This window comes from Pantherophis guttatus, chromosome 5 (genome assembly GCF_059756535.1).
Source record: "Pantherophis guttatus breed Tessera chromosome 5, ASM5975653v1, whole genome shotgun sequence".
Taxonomy (NCBI): domain Eukaryota; kingdom Metazoa; phylum Chordata; class Lepidosauria; order Squamata; family Colubridae; genus Pantherophis; species Pantherophis guttatus.
In genome coordinates, this window is record NC_142067.1 from 28,942,363 (window position 1) to 28,965,829 (window position 23,467).

Below are 23,467 nucleotides of genomic sequence, written 5' to 3' on the forward strand. Positions count from 1 at the left end.
TGTGGTTTCTTCCCCAAACCCCCAAAACTTTAACATTAGACTATCTACTGTTGACCTCACCCCATTCTTAAGAAGTCTGTAAGGGGTGTGCATAAGCACACCAACGTGCCTACCGTCCCTGTCTTAATGTCCCCATTTATTCGTATCCATTTCATTTATTCATAGTCATGCTATACTTATATCTGTAATCTTATCTATGCTTGACAAAATAAATTAAATAAATAAATGTGCTGCTTATCTCTGTTATTCAATGATTTTGCTTCCTGGGGTAGTCATGGAAGATAAAGATGGAGTTTCCAACTAATTGTTGGAAAGCTCTCAACATTTACAATATAGTGAGCCTTCTACTTGATGTGGCTTTCAAGGAAATTATAACCTAATTCTGGATACTTATACATTCAATACACTTAAATAAATGCATTTTTTGGCTGTTCTTTTGTGCTGTGGGGTCGTGATGGCTCAGCAGTTAAAGACACTAAGCTTGTCAGCTAGAAAGTCCAGGTTTGAGACCTGAGCACTATGCAATGGGGAGATCTTGAGAAATAATTTATATTCTAAAACCTTTTTTTCCTACAGAACTTGTTCTTAAAATCATTCTAATTTCAGTCTACATTCTTTTATTTCTTTCCTTTTCTTCATGTCTGTTTTTTTCCCCACCAGGATCCACTTCTGACACTATGATCTATCTTGCATTCATTAATTTCTCAATCATTCAACATAAACAATCATACCATTCATATCTTATTATTCAGTCCTTATGGCTAAAAATATATTCCAAGAAAAACCTATGTTTTCCTAAGCAGATGTTCACTGAATATCACTTTTTTCTGTGCTTTCCCATCTAGTCCCACCATGCAGTTATATTTATTCATTTTTTTCCATGTTGAATGTTGCAAGATGTTTCTCAAAAGAGAGTGTTCTATTTAGTTTTGGAACATTTGATCAGTTTGCTACTATAACTGAGTTTGACACTCAGTTTTATTCCCAGGCATGCTCATGTTATTCTGTGTAAGCTAGGATCTTTGATATGGACATTAACATGCTAGTAACATACTGATCTCTGTATCTCATGAATAAGGTAGTACAGATAGTACTGATATATTCTGAGGAAAATATCTAAACTAAAGGTTATCTAATTTGATATAGAAAACAATATGCCATTCATTGCTAAATGCTTTCATTAGCTTTATTTTTTATTTTAGAAGTAAGTTTTCTGAATGTGAAAACAGCATGGAATGATGTATTTTTTGTTTTGCCATGCAGTTGGTAACATTTTATGTACCCTTTCTCCAAATGTATGCACAGATTTTGTAAGAGTTATGAATGCAGAATTTACAAGTGTGTAGAGCTGGACAAAATAATTACATTCTAGTGGGCATGTATATATGGTATGTGTGAACTGGCTAAATGAAAACTGAGGCAATTTGTGTACTATCCCTATTCCTAATACACATATCTCAGAATTAGCTTCACATCATCTCCGACAACTGTTTCCCCAGGTAGCTCTTTTCTCAAACTTGATTTGTAGTATTATGAAGAAGCTAGTCAATGGCCATAACAATTAGAATTAATTACTCTTTTCACAACCATACATCTTCTCTGTACTTTCCTACCTTTTTCCCTCTGGATTTGTCATTGTCTTGGAGCCAACCCTCTACAATAAAGTCGCATGCTAATCAATAAGACTTTTATTGAGAGCGACAGACTGAAGCTAAGTGTACAATAGGACTTAACTAATAGTAAATGCTTTAGTCAGTCCTGAATTCCAAGGCTTAAATACTTAGCCTTGTGCCTTAGCTGGTATCTTGTTTTAGTGCCCTTCCTTGGCTAAGATGTAATTCATTGAATTCCCTGGAGGTCCACTTGATGGCTGAAGTGATCTGCCTGAGAGCATCCAAGCAACAATGAAGTGACAAAAATCACATCTCAACTTGCTAATGGGAGTCATCAGGCCATTAGACTAAGAGCTATGAGAATGATGGTATAACCCTGTTCTAAAGAAAGCAAACATCTGAGCAGGGAATCTGAATCTTTCACTAATTAAAAATAATCCCATTGCATGACTTCAGTATACATTAAGGTATAAAAAAGGAATATTGGAAACATAAAAAAAAATCTCAATTAATTTGGTAAAAGATAGATGGGGGTTATAGGTTTTGAAAACTACTCCATACAATTAGGTCCATCCTGTTTAGCTATGTTTCTTTTCTTAATAACCTTTCAAAAGTCTTATGCTTATACTTAAGACTCAAGCATGAATTGAAATCATTCCTGGCATAAACCAACAAAGAAACAAACAGAAATATCCCTGCAGGTTTTGCACAATGCTTTGTTGAAATCTGGCTATAGGGCACAGCTAGTCTGATAAGTGTGAGGCAATTTGTTTCAAACATTTAAGTGAGTGGCAGCTCTTATATCATTGGTCTCAGAAGTTCAGAATGCTCTGAAGTCTTAAAATCTAACAAGTCACAACTTTATAACTAACTATTAGTATTTCTTATCTATTGCCTTCCCTCCTTTTCTTGGTCCTTCCACCACTCAGAAAAATGGCCATGTACTTTTTAAGGATCTAACAAGGGTGTAGTTGTGGGGTAATTGAGTCCTGACAGTTATCTTAAAGTCTAAAGTATCTACAGATACTTGCTAGAACAATATATTTCTGGAAAAATAAAATAACAATAACAATAACATAAAAAAAATACAGGTACTATCTTCATTGATCTCATTTATTAGTTACATTATGGGAACATGGCAAATATGGAAAAGATTTGACTTTGCCTTCATTCAGTTGTGTGTATGCGTGTGTGTTTTAATTTCCCAGTCTAGTTTAGCTTTGTTATTTCTGGATAAACTCCCATATAAATGCTATCCATATTTCAGTGTATTTGGCTTTTAAACATCAGGTAATATTGACTAGGTACTGATACCTGGCTGATTCCAGTTGAGTTGTAATCTGGTAATTTACATAGATATTTCATGCAATTTTCTTGACATCATATGAAAATGGTTTGTTTTTTACTTTTTCTAGGACGTTTCTTTGATATCCCAGAAGTCTAAAGCTTTGGGCTTCTGGGATGGTCCCTCATTAAAATATCAACAAAGTTCCCCATCAAAATATTTACATCGGTCAAGGTCAACTGAGTGTTATCGGATCAAAGTAACTCAACTTCTAAGCTCTGCATTACATTCTCCAAGATTGTGATGATTAATTCTTGCTATAATTCACACACGACTTGCCACATCAAAAATGTTTGAATATTCAGGTTTCCAGTTCTTCAATCATCCCATAAAATAAAAGTGGGACCCAAACAACATTTTTTTCCTCCAGAAAAGTATTATTTCCAAGCTGTTTCCAAGATTCTATCCATAACTTAGATGCAAGCCAGTTTCCCCACACTACTCCTTCAGGGTGTTTTTTTGCAATTAACACTAAACACATGCTTCATTGTTAGTGTCCATCAGGTTTTCCTAGAAATTGTTTGTCTTGCTGGCTATTTTTGCCTTCTTCAAATGTGGGAGACCACTCAAGGAACTTTCACTCATTCCCAGTAGTCTTATTTTGGTTCTTATTCATGGTAGTCAAACATCAGTTTGCAAACTGATTTATCCAATATATATTTATAAGGGACAGCCAGAATTATAAAGTGTAGATTGCAAGAGTGTCAAAATAATTTTGGTTATGTGATTTTGGGCAAAATGATACACAAACTGTTGCAAGCAATTTAGTACCCTGTAAATAGAATAGGAGAGTATGTATTGATCAAAATTACCTCAAGATCTTTACCTCATATTTACCTCACAACTAAACCAAGATTAAATCCTTGATGCCAATTTCTGCATGGCAAATAATTTATTACAATAGCTGTTTCACAAATCTTTCTCCAAAGAAAACCACATAAAAGATAAATAGGATAAAATACTTAGCACTATTAACAGTCTGCAACAGATGCACTTGAAATCATTCTTTCATACTGTCTCTCATCTTTCTCTTTTACAAAAAGAAGATTGGTTTAAAATTGCAAGTACTTAAAACCACAGTTGCACCATCTGGCATTATCTATAACTTCAGCTCAGAAAAAAAAATAGAGAAAAAATAGGATATTTAAGTTCAGTGAATGAAATGGGGATATAACTATTTCACAATATTCTTCCAATTGAATTTTTTGTCATTTTGATCCCCATAATCAGCATATTATTTGATAAATAATAGCCAGTGATTATTTTTTTTTAAATAGGAGATAGTTGAATGAAACTGTATCTGTTTTTTTAAAAAAATAATTATCAGTAGTGGAATTCTTATTCAGGATATACAAAATATTGAGCTAACTAAAAACAAGAATAAAATCATTAAGTACTCATCCAACACAATAATGCAATCATATATTTTTCTGAAAGGATTTTTTAAAAATTTATGAATAGCATATTTGATAATAGCATGAAACTACACTTGTAATTACATACTCAAGTCCACCCTGTAGGACACCAATTTATCATTTCCAATTTTCATGTGATAAGCAAAGGTGGGATTTTGTGTTTGCTATAATGGTGCGCTTCAGTATAGGTAAAGGAACTATATCAGGGATGAAATCTAGCAGGTTCTGACAGGTTCTGGAGAACCGGTAGTGGAAATTTTGAGTAGTTCGGAGAATCGGCAAATACCACCTCTGGCTGGCCCCAGAGTGGGGTGGGAATGGAGACTTTGCAATATCCTTCCCCTGCCATGCCTACCAAGCCACACCCACCAAGCCACGCCCACAGAACCGGTAGTAAAAAAAATTGGATTTCACCACTGAGCTATATAGTACATGTTCTTCTTTGTTGCTACTTTTATGAAGAGATTCATAAAACAGATTCATACTGCCTCTGATTAGTAGATATCCTACTCAACCAGATTCAGGCTATGCTCAGATGCTATCCTTGGAGAAGATACCTTTTGTATGAAACTAGATTTTGTGCAACATCATGGAAGATCCAGTGGACCAATCTTTATTTAAATTTTAGATATTATAACTTTGTTGAAATGTTATATGTTACATTTAATATAATTTTAGTGTTTAGCAGCCGTGCGAGCCGTCGTGGGTGCACCTAGGTACACCCACATTACACCAATTCTCCGTGAGCTGCACTGGCTCCCTATTGGTCTCCAGTCACAATTCAAGGTGTTGGTTAGTACCTTTAAAGCCCTACATGGCTCAAGCCCAGGGTATCTTCGAGACTGCCTTCTACCGCATAACTCCCAACGACTGGTAAGATCCCACAGAGTTGGTCTCCTCCGGGTCCTGTCAGCTAAACAATGCCGGCTGGCAGGCCCATGGGGGAGGGCCTTCTCTGTGGCTGCCCCAGCTCTCTGGAACCAGTTACCTCCTGAGGTCCGGACTATCCCCACCCTATTGGCCTTCTGAAAAGTGGTGAAGACTGGCTTTTCCAGCAGGCCTGGGGCCGTTGATCTCGCTCTTGCAATCCGGCGAGATCCGGCCATGAATGGTGTGAATGAGTTTTAATGTTTTTAATGTTTTTAATTTTTAAATGTTTTTTATAATGATTTTAAATGCATTGTGAGCTGCCCTGAGTCTTCGGAGAGGGGCGGCATACAAATTGAATAAACAAACAAACAAACAAATAAACAAACAAATAAATAAATAAATAGACTAGTCTATGATGGCAGTAAACTGAAATAAAATTACTACTTAAGTTGGATGATTTTTTTCTCCTTCACATTAGGCTGCCAGGTAGTCTTCATAAGAATGAAAAATGTAAAATATGAATCAACAAGACCAAGTAGTTACTACTACACTAAATGAAGCTCAAAAAATTCCAAGATAAAATTGAAATAAATCCTAAAGATCTTGAGAATAAGATATAAAAATAGAATCCCATTTTTCAATTAAACTTCTGAATAATTGCAAAATCAGCTTTTGATCCAGGGTTACTTGTTTTAAACTTCTGTTTTCTAAATTAGCTAAATTTATGCTCTTTGGTATTCACATGGAACAAACCTGAACTCAAGCAAACATAATGATGTTAGAAAGCTTGTTTCTTCTTCAGCAAAGGACTTCATGTAACAAAGGTGACACAATTTCTCTTAGTGAGATTATTGATGTCATCTTCAAAGACTATTCTCAGTTTCTGTAACTGGGAGACACTTCTATACATAAACAAATATATCTTCCCACTCATGGAACTATTGAAATAGGCTTCAAGGTGAATGAAAATGGTTGCTTCCCTTTTAAAAGTACAGGTGAAAATTGCAAAGCATTTTCAAAGAAATGCTTCACCTTCATCCAAATGAATCAATCCTAAACCTTACACATCCTTAACATCTCTTTTATCACCCAAATGAATTTGCAGATCTTTCCAGATTTAGTACAGGAATTGACAACCTGGGACCTTCACATTGTAAATGGTTCAGTTCCCCTTTTATTCAACAAACTTAAACCTAGCCAAAAAACACATCACCACCCATTAGTTACTCATTCAATCTGATTTCAGCATCTTATTAATACACAAACATGTCCATGTGGCTTTCCTGGCAGCAATATAGATATGAATTGCTATTTCTTTCTGTCACGATATAGAGAAATAGTCAGCCTAATATTTCCCATGGCCCTCATTTAAGTACTAACCAGATCTAATCCTCAACATTAGTGAAAACAAATGAATAACAGAGTCTTGTCTCATTAATAGAAATGTATGTTTTCTCAAAGTTTAATGCCATCTTTTCTTTATATTTTCTTTTTTTCTTTTAGAGAAAGAGGCATAGTTAAGGTAAAAAAACAACAAGTGATGAAGTCATCTTTAACTGTTCTATTAAATGTTCTGTTTTTTTTTTCTAAATGTTTCTTCAAGGTTATTCTAACTTACCTTTTTTTATGAATGAAGTTATCCATGTAAATTCTTGTGGGAAATATTCCTAATTGCTGTGTTATTGATTAAAAAAAAGTCTATTTGTATAAATCCAAAACAGAATGTGTATGATAAACTCATGCTTATTTTTATGTTATTTGTTTACTTATATTCCACCTCTAATATTTTTCCGAATAACTAAAGATGGCAAACATATCCAACGCACCTTCCTCCTCCTATTTTCCCCACAACAACAATCCTATGAAGTGGGTTGGGCTGAGAGAGTGTGACTTGCAAATGTTCCTGAGATGTCGATCTATTAAAGCCGTGATGGTGAACCTGTGGCACAGGTGACCGAAGTGGCACACGGAGCCATGTCACCTGGCACATGTGGTGCCACCTGTTCCTTTTCCAGGTTTCTGGCATGCATGCGCATGTGACAATCAGCTGACCTTTTTGCATGAGGCAGTGCCAGAAACTAGAAGAGCTGGTCTTCCATTTTCCTGCATGAGCATGCACGCCAGCCAGCTGATCGTCATGTGTGTATGCATGCCAGAAACCCAGAAGAGTAGCTGGCTCAAACCGGAAGTTCAGTAGCTGAAAACGGAAGTTCATTTTCAGGCACACACATGCGCAATGTGCAGCTCCTCTTCCGGGTTGCGGCCCAAACACGCACACACTCCCTTTTCAGCATTCAAAAAGGTCCACCATCACTGTATTAGAGACAAGGAAGAGGAAAATTGTATTCATTCCAGGATTTACAAATCTTTCTGCTTTCCTCTCCCACATTATTGCACTTAAATGAAATATATCTGCAGAATAAGGTAAAATCTCTGTTCATAAATGCACTCCCAAACAAAGCAGAGTTGCAATCATCTGTAAATGCTTGTGAGACTTAGAGGTGCTCTACTTGCAATATATCAACTTTTCTTTCTTTTAACAAATTAAATATAATCCAGTGGAATAGGGTTCCTTGGAAGGGAAGTTCCACAGCCACATTTTTGCCTGTGGATACTTGCTATTCTAGGCAAATATGTATATGCATTTGGTCTATGTCAGATATATAGTTGACTGAGAATTCAGGCACTAAAAGGATATGGTCATTGAGTGGGGTTTATGAGTGGGAGATTGTGACTCCCGTGCTTTTGATTTATTAAAGATAACGTTTAAGACAGCAAATTATTGAAGTAGTAAATGCCAATATTATATTTAATGGCACATTCTTCAAGGAAATGTAAGCTCTGATATGATTTTTCTGTCAATGAGACAGACTTTTGCCAATCTTCCCTTCTTACTATGTACTTCGTATAGCTACATATTGATATAAACTGAAATTGGGCTGTTTCTTGTCTTTCCTAGAGTAGCCTCCTCTTCCAACATTTGCAACATTTTTTGACAGAGAAAAACAAACTTTCCTTTTAATATTTCACCGCTCATTCACATGTACTACTCATGGCATGGAAACAGCAACATTTGGACAATGTTACTTAGAATTTTGCAGCAGTTATATTTGTTGACATGAATGTGGTCCGATGCAGTTGTGACCTCAGCCTTTCACATGACTTCCCAGAGTGCCTTGTGCTAAGAAAGAATTCCCACAGTTGGCCTTCCTCATTATGATTCATTCTTTATTCAGAAGCTCTTGTTATATGGTTGCAACACATGTCAACATCTAGATCAAAATAACATTTGAATTGTGCTGAGCCCAGAGCAACTTGTTTCTCTCTCAGGGAGGGAAGCATAACCTTCATTATAATGACACAGTTGACATTTTCCCTGTGATTCTTATTGTAGCACAATCACTTCCGGTCAGAATCTGTGGGTTTATCAGCTGAAACAATCCAGAGTAGTGATGAAACTCTTCAAATAGGCAAGGAAGTCAAAACCTGGAGGATGTGTGTGTGTCCGTAGGAGGGATGGCACAATTAAATTCAAAATCTACATTGTCAGAATTTTCAGTACAGGATAGGAAGAGTGTAAGAGTAGAATTGGATTGGATTGTGTCCTCCTTTTGATATATCTATGTTTCTGCCTTTGGATTTAGAATGCTAAACTAATTCTAAACAAACAAAACAACTTTCATATGGACCCAGACCAAAGATTTGAATTTATTTAAATTAGACTGGCAATTTATGTTTATAGGCAAGCAGCAATAAAGAAACTACTCTGAAGTAATTTCCCATGTCATTCTCGGTTCCTTGGGCCTGACATGTCAGCCATTATATATGACCTAGGTCAGTGACGGCGAACTTTTTTGACAACGAGTATCGAAAAGGGAGCACTTTGTGCACACGCACTCGTCAGGGCCGCAACTAGGAAGAGGGGATGCCCATAGGGCATGCGTGCGCCAGATAAGGTACTTCTGGTTTCTGGGACATGTATTCGCACTGGCAAGCAAGTCCTCCAGTTACTGTCATGCATGCACATGCGCCGATCAGCTGGCCAGCGTGCATGCCCATGCCAGACAACGGAAGACCAGTTCTTCTGTTTTGCGCCAGAAACCCGGAAGAGGAATGGATGATGCTGCGCATGCCAGGCGACATGGCTCCACATGCCACTTCGGGCATGCATGCTATAGGTTCGCCATCACAGATCTAGTTAATAAGTCATTATTTATCAAACAATTTCTTCAGCTCCCTGGTTGAAAATGACTATTATATATGGTGTCAGCAGCAGACAAAGTTCCTAAATACTAAAAATCATTTGGCTTGCTATAACTAGTAAAGAGAAAAATTGAAATAAAGCAGTAAAGGAAAATTAAGGAAGTAGGTTATAGGGAATTGTGTATCTATACTACTTTTTCTTTAGTTAGAATCACTATTCAATGTGAAAGAAGAAAAGCATCTGTATAGGACAGATCAAAAGCTAGACATCTTTCAAATTAATGTGTTAATGATGCTAAAAATGCCCAAGAATTGCAATTCCATGTTGAAAGAACCTTTAGATCATGGGTGTCAAACTCAATTGTGTCATTATGATGCATCGTGACATATTGCAACATTTTTTGCCTTTGTGGAGCTGGGGTGGACATGGCCTGCATATGACGCATCCAGCCCATGGGCCGCCAGTTTGACACCCCTGCTTTAGATACTCCTTTTCTAGATGCCCTATCATTATCCCAATTAAATCAATAATTTTCTTATCTACCAACAGAATACAAATGCAAACATTCTCAACACTCAGAATAAATTGACACCTGATAGCAATAGTTAGCTGATTCAACTCATGCATCTATGATTATATAAAAGATCACAAGAAAAAATGCGATCAGAAAAAATGCTTCACTTTCTTTTCTCTTACCATATTTATTTACGAGGCACTACACTACCATCCACTTTTCAGCACTCTAATGACTTTTGTTTTGTTATAGACATTCTGGGATGCTATCTAACAAATGTCTAGGTATCACTTCCTACTTTAGTGCATAAAAGACCCAAGGTATCAGCTTAAACTTTATATAAAGGGTTCGTTTCTTCAAGGAAAAAAAAAACTCTCTTAAAATGGCTTATAATGATCAGTACTTAACCTGTATCTGCTCTCCTGCTTACAGTCCAAAAGACATAATAGAAATAGAAAATAGAAAAGAGGATGACAGGGAAGAAGAAAATAGCATTTTCACAGCAAATACTGTTATTTATTTTTTTTCTGGCTAGAAAGTAGAAAATTTTTGCATTTGTAATTTCTCAGCTCAATAGATAAGACCAATCTGGTTTTCTATTTGTAATGAGGAAAGGAAAGTAACATTATTATCAATAATATTATTATGGAAATTTTATCATTGTTGCTACATTAAGTTTCTATCTTTTTTCTGGGCATTCAAGTTGATTAAACAGATTAAAATAATTATATGCCAAATCCTGTGAAGTAGGACATATGAAAAAGAAGGACTGATTCAGAGTCGCCCTATGGGCTTTCTAATTTAGTAAAATGCTTAACTTGTAAAACCACTCCAAGTGGTTCAAGTTCTCCAATTTTGCACAGGAAAAGCAATTTCTGACTTAATTTTTGTTTGTTTGTGTTAATTTATATTCCTTACTGTTCAACAGAGTTGCAGGATGAAGTGTAGATGGTGAAATATATAGCTCCCACAAGCAGGCATGTAGGTTGTCCACTGCACAAAGATGCCATGACACAGGAAGCACCACACAACGGAAATGGTAGTAGACTGGTGCCACATTGCAAGCGCCAGCTTGGGGGATGAAGCCCATGAAGTTACAGCTCCTCACATCTGTGCATGCACTGTAGAAGAAAAGGCAGAACAAAGCACCAGAAGGCCATAGTTGCTATGTGACATGTCTTGTGTCAAGGTTCCAAGTAATACATCCCCAACAATGAGAACTCCGAGGCAGGCATACTCCTCAAAGAACATTTTATTGGCACAAGTTTGGTGGAAAAGCAGCTCCAAATTCCCGCCGGTTTTACACCCAATTAAAAGTGAAAGTTTGTCACTTCTCCCGAGTCACCAGTCACATGGTCCAATCAGCATAAGGTCCAGTTGCTAGGTGACTTCAATCTCCACCAATCTCCACCTTTGGAACACCTGCATGAATGTCCTTGATTCCCAGGCGAAAGAATTTTATTTTGGCTTCAACGTCCAAGTTATCTCTACATCCCGCCCCCCCCCCCCCCCGGGCCCCTTAACTCCAGGCTGTGTCAGTCCTGAAGCAATGTGAAGACAAACTTCCTTAGAGGAAAGCTACAGAAAAGAAAATGGCCACAGTTGGGCCAGCTTCAGGGTTGACATCTTGATTCCAAAAATGTTTTTGAGATAAAGACACCTTATATTTCAGATGCAATCCTGATGAAATATACCATTTGGAGTAATACGAAAATCCATTCAGCCATTCTTCTGAAATTGTAGAGAGTGATGTCATTTGACTTTTGAATCATACAGAGTGACAAAAATGAATACAGGTAGTCCTTGACTTATGAATACAAATGAGCCAAAATTTCTGTTGCTAAGCAAGATAATTGTTAAGTGAGTTTTGCCCATTTTACAACAGTTTCTTTCTTGCCAAAGTTGCTAATTGAATCATTTCAATTGTTAAATTAGTAACACTGTTAAGTGAATCTGGTTTCCCCATTGACTTTGCTTGTCAGAAGTTCATAAAAATGATCACATGTTCTTGGGACCCTGGAACTATCATAAATTCATGCTAGTTGCCAAGTATCTGGATTTTGATCACATGATCATGGTGATGCTCAGCAGTCATAAGTGTGAAAAATGATCATAAGTCACTATTTTCAGTGCCATTGTAATTTTGAACAGTTACTAAATAGTTGTAAGTTGAGGACTACATGAACTACGATCCCCCCCCCATTTTGTCTAAACATGTGAAGACTGGAAAGAGCTGGGAGCAAAACTGTGCTGATTATGTCCATATCTATACATTTTGAGCATTTTCCCCTTCCCACAAATGACTGAAGAAGGCTAAGATTGGCAATTCAGAATTGTGTCTCCCACACTTTACAATGTACTAAATTCTTCAGCCAATAAAAATCTTCCTTTTTAAAATTTATATGCTGCTAATCTCCCAATGACTTTAGGGATAGAAGATGAATTTCTAGAAATAAGCTTAAACAAATCAACTCCCACAAACCTTCAGATTTAGTTCTTTTTGGTAATCCCATTTTACCATAGCTAGATCTGAAAGCACTTAATATTCCTCAACTCTTACTTGCTATGTCTCTAAGATTTCATAGGTGTCAATATAAGAAATTAATGAGAGAATTTATAACACTTGCTAAAATAATGTAGTGTGGAGGTTTTTCCTCAGTATTACAGAATCAAATTATCTCCTAGACTGCAATATCTGTTTTCTTTGTTAATTATTGTTTCTTCCAGGTTTATGACTAAAATGAGCAGAATCACAATTAACAAGATACTTTTTTTAAAAAAAGAGAAATTACTTACAATCTGTTTGGACTTACAAAATCATGTTTTAATGAATTTTGATAGATAAATAATGTATATATTATCAACATTAATAATATATAATGTATAGCATATAGTAATTGCTAGCTGTCTGTGGTAAGAAGAGAAAAACAATAGCTGTATTCATATGAAAACTAAACATATGTATAAACATATAGATGGGCACCATACTTTTCTTTTTCAGGGTAAGTAGCATTGCACAAAGTGCAGAAATGATGGAAGAAATTGTAAATCAAAGAAATTAAGCATATGAAATAAATAAGAAAATATAACTAAATCTAGTTTATACCAAATGTTACCTGCCACCTTATGCTTGCTTGTGCTTTGCTGCTATCTGGTGACAGACTGCCACGAGCTATGAGGAGAGATAATGAAGGGGGAGTGTTTGGGGAAATGAAAGTAAATTCTGTGCCCCCTCAAGATGCCTTCTCAAGGTTACCCAGTGTCATGCCCCCGTCGGAGCCTGAATCTGCGGAGGGAGACGAGTCGGAACTGGAACCAACGAAGATCAAAGGGGTGGCTTTGTTGGTTTGGGAGGAAAATGGGGTGGAACAGGCCCAGTCAGGCCAGAGGCTTCCAAGATTGGGATGGCTTGTAGGGAGGCAGGAAGGGAGGCAGGATGACCAGGAAAGGCTAAGCAGTGAACATGAGAGACAGAGCTCAGGCGATGAGCAAAGACCACCCCCTCCTGATCCTCGAGCACAGAGAGTGGAGAGAAAGCAAGAACAGTGCAGACTGAGCCAAATACTCAGGAGGAGAGAACCCCATCTCTCTTCACAAAGCACACCTGGGGCCTGAGACTTAAGGAGACGCTGTAGAGAGGAGCATTTGTCGGGAACAAATGCTGAATTCACAGTGTTGAGTGCTGACATTTGACCTTTCCTGGATTCCCTGCATTGTTTCTGGATTTCTACATTACTTGCCATGCTTCTTTGCTCCCTGGACTCCACGACTGGCCCTGCTGGATTTCTTGCTTTGCAGCCGTGGTGCTCACAGCATTTGGCTGGACTATTTGCAGACAGAGGCTGCTTGAGGTGTGTGTGGTCATCACTTTGCTCTGGGACGTGCCAGAAATATGGGAGTGTTTGGGAAAATTTGGAGCAGTTAAGGGATGGTTTGAACTGCAAACTGCCTGTGTTATCTCTGTGCCGTGCCCTGGGTCATCACACCCAGTTGGAAGAAGAAGGGAACTGCATACCAAATTGCACTTGGACTGACCGTTATGAAAACATCTTGCCTGAACCTAATTGGCTACACTGGGGTGGCAGTGAGAGACAGTTAAGGAAAGAAAAGTAAAACTTTGGTGCACGGTTCTCAGTTTGGGCTATGCAATACTGCAATGCACTTGATGTTTAATAAAATTATACCTTTCTCAACAAATGGAACCAAGGATTATTTCCAGGGGTGAAATGCTCCTGGTTCGGACCGGATCACCTGATCCCGTAGCGATGGAAGCGGGTGGTTTGGAGAACCAGTAGCAAAAATCCCTGCCCCCCCCCATGCCCAGCTGAGCCGCACAATCGTCAGAAGCTTTTTTTTTACTTTTAAAAGCATTTTTTCTACAACCTCTTCGGCCAAAAAATGCTTTTAAAAGAAAAAACAAAAAGCCAATGATGATCGCGTGGCTCAGCTGGGATCATCAAAAGGTTTTAAAAGAAAAAAACTCTTTTTTTCTTTTAAATGCCTCTAACGATCCAAGCTGAGTTGCCTGATTGGCAGAGGCTTCTTAAAAAACCTCTGCCGATCAGGCAACTCAGCTTGGATCATCAGAGGCATTTAAAAGCATTTTTACAACCTCTTCGCCGAAGAAAAAATGGTTTTAAAATTAAAAAAAAAATGGCCACACCCACCCAGTCACATTATCCCCCCTACCAAGCCATGCCCACAGAACCGGTAACAAATTTTAGATTTCACCACTGATTATTCCTGTTTAGAGATTTAAGTTGTGACAGGTTCAACACCAACGTTCATTTTGCTTCTCTGTAACTTTTCATCTTTGAAACCATAATTGCTTCCATCACAGTGATACACCATTTAATATAATTTAGCTTTTGTTTCCCCCCCCCACTTCTTGCCTCTTTTTTCTGAAAACATCATCAGCACCACTCAGCTACTATATTCCTATTTTTTCTTACCCTCTTAACCAATTCTATCTTTTCTTTTTACATTGGTTTTGTGATTCAGCCTTTGTTAATGCTCACTATTATAACTAGATTACCTCAGTTTACTTGTTTCATACAAGTCAGTCTCTTCTGCATTCAGTCTGCATTCATTCAGATATTCACCATACTTTTCCTAGTTAACCACACACAACTCTTTGAGTAACCCGTTCCTCCTGAATTTTATACTTCTCTTGATATACCTAGCTACAACTTTTCATGTAACAATGAAACATTTCAAAAGAGCATGATCTTTAAAATAAACATGTATTTCTTGGTTTAGACCTTTGCACTATCTTCTCCCTTTTATCAGCATTATACAATATATTACAAAATTTCCCATCTTTACTAAACCTTTATCAAGATACTCAAATTATCTAAGTACAGTAGCTTTTTTGTCTTCTGTGTATAAATTCCAATCATTCACTCAATTTTTTGTGACATAACCATGATTTTTGATTTATTAAGTTTTAGATCCATGCTCCTCATTGAGTCACTCAAATTTCCTGAAAATCATTGAGGTTCTCAATCAACATTATATTGCCTGCACAATAGTGCATATGCATTCACATTCAACAATGTTCTAATGTCATTATAAGCATTTTTGTATATCATTCCATAAATACATTGCCCAAAAAGGGAACATTATACATCTTTGCCTTCCTCCCTGGTTAGTGTCAAACCATTTGTTAATGCTTCATCATACGACAATTTTATCACTATTATTGCATTCAACAATCAACCTTCATTTCATATTCATACAAGAATTAAACTAGACTATTCACAATTAAAATGAACTTCATTTCTCATACTCATGCATTTCTCAGTGACTTGTTGAAGATTAGTCTTCAGAAGAGAGGGAAAAAAACTATTTTGAACACCATCTTTCACATTTAAATTCACATAGCACTTCTTAAATTTTGCTCATTGTCAGCCTTGCACCTTTTGATAACAATTTAACAGCAAATTTAGCAAACTAATCCCCTTACTCGTTTTTACTCTTACCCCTTTTTCTTTGTAAAAGGAATAATATTGACATTTTTCCAGTCAAGCACAGAGCCCATTCATAGGTAAAGTATGGCTTACCATGTTTACCCTATCTGTATCTGCAGCTTCATCATTTTTCACAGGATTCACTACTATATTTCAACATGTTTATAGGATAATACCTTTCATTGAAATTGCCTATATTGCACTCTCGCTATTTATCATTCAGTTTTATTTATTTATAACCATTATATGTCAGGTACGTCAACAACCATCAATAGCCCAGGCTGAAAGGCACAAGACAATTGTGAAATTGTAGGAAGTGTAGGGGAAATATCCTCTGGAACTGAACTACAGTCAGTATAACAAAACTGCATTTCCATGTCAACAGAAGACAATCAACAGTTTGAAATGACAGAATCAGGCTCAACTAGTCCAAACTGGTGGGACAGAATCAACCATCTCAACCATGATAAATGGGACTGTTCCAGCTGTATCGATCAAATTCTTATTTCACTGCAAAACAAATAAGGCAGGATTCCAACCAAATTCTTCCTTGCTTAGTGTGAACTGTATATCATCCCAGGACTAAAGGACTTAATAGGCTTAAGACTGAGGGAGCAACCTTACTTCTGATTTTAACTAATGCTTAATGGATTCTCAATTTGTCCTAAGTAGTTTAAAGACTCTCCAGACTGCATTTAAGACTCAGAATAAAGGAAAATAACATTTGACTATTAAAGGAAAAGTGCTTTTAGATGATGTTGGGGAGAGCTATTGAAACAACATTATTATTCTGTTTCCCCAAATTTTTGCAGCCCCAGTATCCTATGGATGGCAAATAATATTTCAACTTTGCCTAACCTTCTGAAAAATCCATAAGGAAAGTATGAAGGAAACAATTATTGCCCATTCCTGCAACCAATATCAATCCTATGTATATCCCACTGAATTTAGATCTTTATTTTGAGTAGATTTTTATAAGATTGTCCTCTCAGTAGTTATTAAAGAAATTAGGTATGTCTAGCCTAACTAAGAGAAGGTTTAGGGGTGACATGATAACTGTCTTCCAGTTCTTGTCAAAAAGAAGACGGGTTGACTTATTCTCCAAAGAACCAGACGGTAGGACAAGAAGCAATGACTGGGATGTAACTTGTTAAAGAGAGATCCAACCTGGAACAAAATAAATATTTCCTGACAGTAAGAACAATTAATCAATGGAACAGCTTGCCTCCCAGAGTTGTAGAGGTTTTCTACCCTTTGGTAGACGTTTTCAAGGAAATATTGGACAACCATTTGCCATGGATGATATCAGGTCTCCTGCCTTGACAAGGAGTTTGACTAGAACAGTGATGGTTAACTTTTTTGGTGCCAAGTGCCCAAAGTGAACTCTAGTGTGTGAATTCACACACGTGCCTGAACCCCCAAAATGTGGGTGTGCTATGGATACCGGCATCCCGGTTCCAAGGGAATATTCCATCGTTCATTATGGGGGGTGAGGTGTTGCCCCTGTTGATAGGACGCGCAACTTAGGTGTCCTCCTGGATTCACAGTTGACTTTTGAATATCATGTTACGACCGTGACCAGGGGGGCATTTGCTCAGATTCATCTGGTGCGCCAGTTGAGCCCCTACCTGGACCATGACGCCCTACGCACAGTCATCCATGCATTCGTCACCTCCCGGATCGACTACTGCAATGCTCTCTACATGGGGCTGCCCCTGAAGACCACTCGGAGGCTTCAGCTGGTGCAGAATGCGGTCGCGCGGGTAGTAATGGGAGTGTCCTGACACTGTCATGTTACACCTCTCCTGCGGGACCTGCATTGGCTACCGGTTGCCCTCCAGGTGAGATTCAAGGTGCTGGTAATTACCTATAAAGCCCTACATGGCTTAGGCCCTGGGTATTTGGCTGACCATCTGCGGCCAGCAACAGCTCCCCATCGCCCAGTGCATTCTCATAGGGAGGGCCTCCTTGGGGTGCCGTCGGCCAGACAATGTCGGCTGGTGATCCCTAGGGAGTGGGCCTTCTCTGTGGGCACACCTACCCTGTGGAATCAGCTCCCCCTGGAGCTCCGGGTGGCCCCTAACCTTCGCTCTTTCCACCGTGACCTTAAAACATGGTTATTTCGCCTGGCTGGTATTTTTAACATTGATTTTGCTTGTTTTTATTGTTGTGAGCTGCCTTTAGTCCTTTTGGAGATAGGGCGGCATACAAGTTCAAATAATAATAAATAAATAAATAAATAAATAAATAAATAAATAAATAAATAAATAAATAAAATACAATGTGAGCACCCCCCACACATGTGCCCCCCGTGCCCCATATTGGCTTCCAGGTTGGTGCAAGAGGCTTTCCAGGCCCAAAATGGGGCACTTGCGCAGCTCCCTGCACCCCATTTTGGGCCTGAAAAGCTTCCTGCACCAACCTGGAAGCCAAAATGAGTGCGGGGGCACAGCACAAGGCCCCCTGTGCCCCATTTTGGGCCTGGAAAGCCTCCTGCACCCCCTGTGCATGCGCTCTGCCCTCCCATGCCTGCTCGCATGAATACCCTATATGCCCCCCCATGCATACATGGCAGACACCCAAAGTCCAGCTTGCCGGTGGGAAGTGCATGTACATGCGTGGTGGAGTTGGGCTGGGGTGAAGACCTGTGTGCCCGCATAGTAGACTCTGAATGCCTGCCTGAATACCTGTGGCACGCGTGGCAAAGGTTCGCCATCATGGGACTAGAAGATCTCTGAGGTCACTTCCAGCACTATGATTCTATTCTATTTATTCATATCTTCCAAACATGATGATGCAGAGCTGTCTATTTTTTTTTAGTTATTAATTTCATGAAGATGATACTGATTACTGCTTCTCTTATTTTTATCACAATTGTTGAAGCAATTTAAATAACATTTTTCATGTATAATTTCATTGCTTATTTTCCTATTTGTACAATCTTTCTTTACTTTTGCTTCATAATGGTGTTACTACATATTACCTTCAGTGACCTATAGAAAGATATATAAAAAGTTCATTTTTAAAATAAACGAATTGTCTGACATTGGAGAAAATTGTTACTAATTCATTCATTCCTATTCATTAATTATTCATGCAATACTTTAAATAAATATGAATTAATTTGGCATTATTATTATTGTTATTCAGACATTCTATGTAATATCCATTAGCTGTTGGCATATGGAGGAATGTAGCTGAGTCAGTATCAGCGTCAAATATATTTGCTAAGCAACCATTGATTTGCTTGAGCTTTGCTCAGAATTTAAGAAAGAGACTTAATCAAAGGGAAAGCTGTCTATTATCTCACCATCCTTTCATCATCTTCAGACTCGAATCCAAAATGACCATGGGTCAGAAAATGATCTTTTCATTCTTTTCATCATTTTGTTTTGTTTTGCTCTTCTTATTCTTCTGCCTTATATTTGAAAAGGAAATATCAGAGAAAAAGATTAGATATGTGTTTAATTATTTCTAAAGTAGGTAAGTCACTATGCTAGAAAGCAGGAGACCATGAGTTCAAGTCCTGTCTTAGCCATAAAAGCCAGCTGGGTGACTTTGGGCCAGTGACTCTCCTTCAGCCCAACTCATCTCACAGGATTGTTGTGGGGAAAATAGGAGGAGAAAGGTGTGTTGATATGTTCACCTCCTTGAGTTATTTGTAAAAATAATTAAGGCAGGATACAAATAATTAAAAATAAATAAAGAATTATAGCCATTATTATTATTCTAAGAGTTTGACAACCAGAGGCACTTAATGTGCTTGCTTGAGTTGAAATCATGCAAGCCACCTGTATATTATTAAGTTGGAGTAGCTCATGGAATGGGTTACCCACGGGGCTCCGGACGGCCCCTGACCTCCGCTCTTTCTGCCGTGACCTGAAGACATGGCTTTTCCAACAAATTTGCTGACCTGATGGGTGATTTTTAATAGGGAGATTTTCATTGATTATTTTGGTAGTTATTTTTGTTGTTTTTATCGTTTTAATTTCTGTGAGCCGCCCTGAGTCCTTTGGGAGAAGGGCGGCATATAAGTATAAGAAAAATAAATAAATATAATAAATAATCATCACCTTGTAGAGTGGGGCTTTAGTATTTTACCAACTGAAAACTTGGCTCAAAATATAATCAGGTCTTTTAATCTAATGGGAGCAGAATTATATAGCAAGACACATTTTGAGCTACAAATAACTGCAAATTAAGCATTGAGTTGCAAATGGCTGCACTGATTATACGAGACTTATTCTGTAAACCAGGCATGCAAAAACAAAGTTGGTGTTTTCATCCAAGGTGCTCCATGTAGTAAGGAAACATTAACCTTCTCATGCTACTTGTTTACACTACAGTTACCAAGAGAAAAACCCATCTGTTTTGGCTAAAGATAGCAAACGTATTGCCAAGGACACCAACATCATTAGAGAAGCTGAAGAAGAGTTCTTTCTCATTTTTTGTTATAGTTTTTTTTTTTTACTTTAGAACTGAACCATTGCAATTTTCCTAAAAAAATATTTTAAATAGTGCCAGAAAGAAAATAGAATACTCCTCTTCTCCTGTTTAATTACATTGTTGTAACTTATGCATACACACTGTTTAATTAATTGTGCATGTTGCTAGTGATATCAGCACAATCAAACCTTTTTGCTATTATCTTACCATCCATGTTCAGAACACAATTCCTGATTGGCTGAAATCATATTGTGACTAAACCCAGAAACAAAGAATTTTCTTTCAATTTTTCTCTTCTCTAAGTAATATTATCAGAAGCACCTCCTGATTATTCTCAACTCACTTTCTCAGTTTGTTGCAGAAGTATCATTTCTAGGCATCCGAAGACAAAATGATGATTTTTCTGGCAATTGTCTTGTTTTCTGCCATTTTTTTCTTGCCCTTCCTTACATCCTTCCACAATGCTTTACAGTAAAAGAGTTTAGATTTGTGGTCTACCCAAAATAAAAGAGTCACAGATTGGACATACTACTGGGACTTGACTTAAAGATATATGCCTAATGAGCATTTATTATTTAAATTGATTTAAATTTATGATTTAAATTTAAGCAATTATCACTACTTTCAGTTATTCTAATTAAAATTGTTTCTTTGCATTATAAATGCATTTATAATATTCCGAACATTTAAAATTAGTTCAGAATATAATACTGAATTAATATTTTACTATTGTTTACATTCTTTATTTTTTTTTCTTTTCACTTTACTTACATATGTTTCTAGTCATGTCAAAGTTTTGATTTTGAAATTTGGAAGTATTACACCTTCCATTTTGTAAGATTTTGTAAGGAAGAGGAAATGAAGTAAGGAGGAAGAAAGAGAGGGTTTTTTTTTTTTTGGTTTTTTTTTACTGTCGACTTGCCAGAAGTATCATGTATGTACTCTTTGGTCCCAGACAAAGAAAATATTTTGACAGGATAAAGAATGGATATCATCAACATTTTCTTTTTACTTGTATTACTATTCTTCAGCCTTATCTTTCATTGTCATCATTTTATCATATTTTGCCCTGGGCAGATATATGTAGGTGTCACTTTGAATCCTGCGCAATAGTGCATTCTCTGAGCTCTGTCCAAATATATGGTGCAACAGAGGACCACTAAGTTAAGGTCAGCATTTGTGGAGAAGAAAAAAAAAGAGGGCTAAAAAGTTTACTTTATTGTCATTGCACCTCGTATAACGAAATTAAATGCCATCTTCAGTGTACATTATAACTATAAAAATAAAACACAAACACACATCCTTCACATTCTATACAATTGAACTGAAAACCTGATATTGCATTAATATTGCACTATACAATATATAATTCAATATAGTTACTGCTCTGGGATAGAAGCTATTTTTCAGCCTATTTGTCCTTGTTTTCATTATCCTGTACCATCTGCCAGATGGTAATAGTTCCAAAAAAGGGCATCCAGGATGAGATGGATCTTTAAGAATGTTTTGAACTTTCTTAAGGCAGCAGGAGGTATAAAGCTCTTCCACAGTGGGGAGAGGTCAACTAATGATCCTCTGGGCAATGACGTTGACCCTCTGGAGTGCTGTCCTATCTGCCACTGTGCAATTGGCAAACCATACACAGGTGCAGTAAATTAAAATACTCTCTATGGTGCAGCAGTAGAAGGTCACCAGCAGTTTTTCATTCAGTTGTTGTTTTCTGAGAAGTCTCAGGTAGTCTCTGCTGGGCCCTTTTGACCAGTGCTGCAATGTGATTGCCCCAGGTCAGGTCCTCTTTTATGATAACACTCAGAAACTTAAAACTGGTCACTTGCTCCACTCAGTCTCCATTGATAAGCAACGGCTGGATCTCTAATCTATTCCTTTTATAGTCTACTATAAGCTCCTTGGTCTTATTGGTATTAAGGATCTAGTTATTGTCTCCACACCACGAATGCAATCGGTCCACCTCATCTCAATAGACAGACTCATCCCCCCTCCCAAAGATGAGTCCCACCACTGTTGTATCATCTGCAAATTTATTAATAGCATTACTAGCATGAGTGGGAATGCAGTCATGCACATAAATAGTACAGAGTAAGGGACTCAATACTCAACCCTGTGGTGTTAAGAATAAGGGCTGAAGTGCATATACATGCTTGCAGTTACAAATAATTAAAGTGTTATTAATTATATTAATGTGTTATTATATTAAAATATTAATGTGTATTGTAGAGACACAGAGTTAGGTCCCAGATTATTAGATCTTCTTTTGATCAGTAGATCTTCAGTGACAGTGAACCACCCATCCATCCTTGGAGGTGCTAGCTAAGGAAATGGGAATTTATATGACTGAGATAAATCTAGCTGGATTTCAGATTGTTCAATGTACATCAGTGGGTTTCAACTGGTGTAACAACCATTTTGCTTCGTGCATGTGCTTTGCATGCACTAATCTCCAATTACTGATCCTCAAAGATCACTAATTTTGCAGGTTGCTGGGTATGAGGGATAATCTGGCAGTGCTGTTATTATCCCCTCACGTATTCCTCACGGTATTCCTTCTCAAGCTGCTTAACCTCATTGCAAGGGTGATTATAGATCCAATGGGTTAATCTAGATTGATTTTAAGTTCTCTTCTTTGGGGTTAGAGACAGTACAGAAATTCATGGTGTTGGCAGAAATTTCTATCATGTCATTGGCAGTTCACTTCTTAATGGTGTAAAATCGTCTATTTTGCAGTGAATTTTCAGGGGAAAATTTATGTTTGGAGAAAAAAATAACATAAAAGGTAAAAGATGTAAGGATAAATATGCTATCTCCCTTAGGCAGCATATGTGCAGTATGAATTACTGGTATCTCGTACCTGTATGCTAAGCTGATCTTTTTGGTATGCTACAGTCTTGCTATTTTTGAAATAAGATTCTGTTGTCAGTCAAGTTAATCTTAGTATGTGGAGTGGGATGTTATTTTGTCATTTGACTTAGGCAATAAAAACATTTATGTCAAATCATGTGTGGAATGATATTGCCTGCATTTTGTTATATTAATAGCAACCGTTCTGCAAATATATTGGGTAGTATTAAACCAT

General features: G+C 37.4%; 2 long non-coding RNA genes across 4 annotated transcripts in view; one reads left to right on the forward strand and one right to left on the reverse strand.

Annotated features, from left to right (window-relative positions):
• Positions 1-11,023, reverse strand: part of LOC117662306 (uncharacterized) — an 83,850-nt gene extending 72,827 nt beyond the window's left edge. For all 3 annotated transcript variants that reach the window (XR_004590316.2, XR_004590317.3, XR_009621028.2), the window contains exon 1: positions 10,880-11,023. This is a non-coding gene — a long non-coding RNA (uncharacterized LOC117662306). The remainder of the gene's footprint in view (positions 1-10,879) is intronic.
• The window catches only part of LOC148113312 (uncharacterized), a 219,057-nt gene that overhangs the window by 129,022 nt on the left and 66,568 nt on the right, over positions 1-23,467 (forward strand). The window lies entirely within an intron of this gene.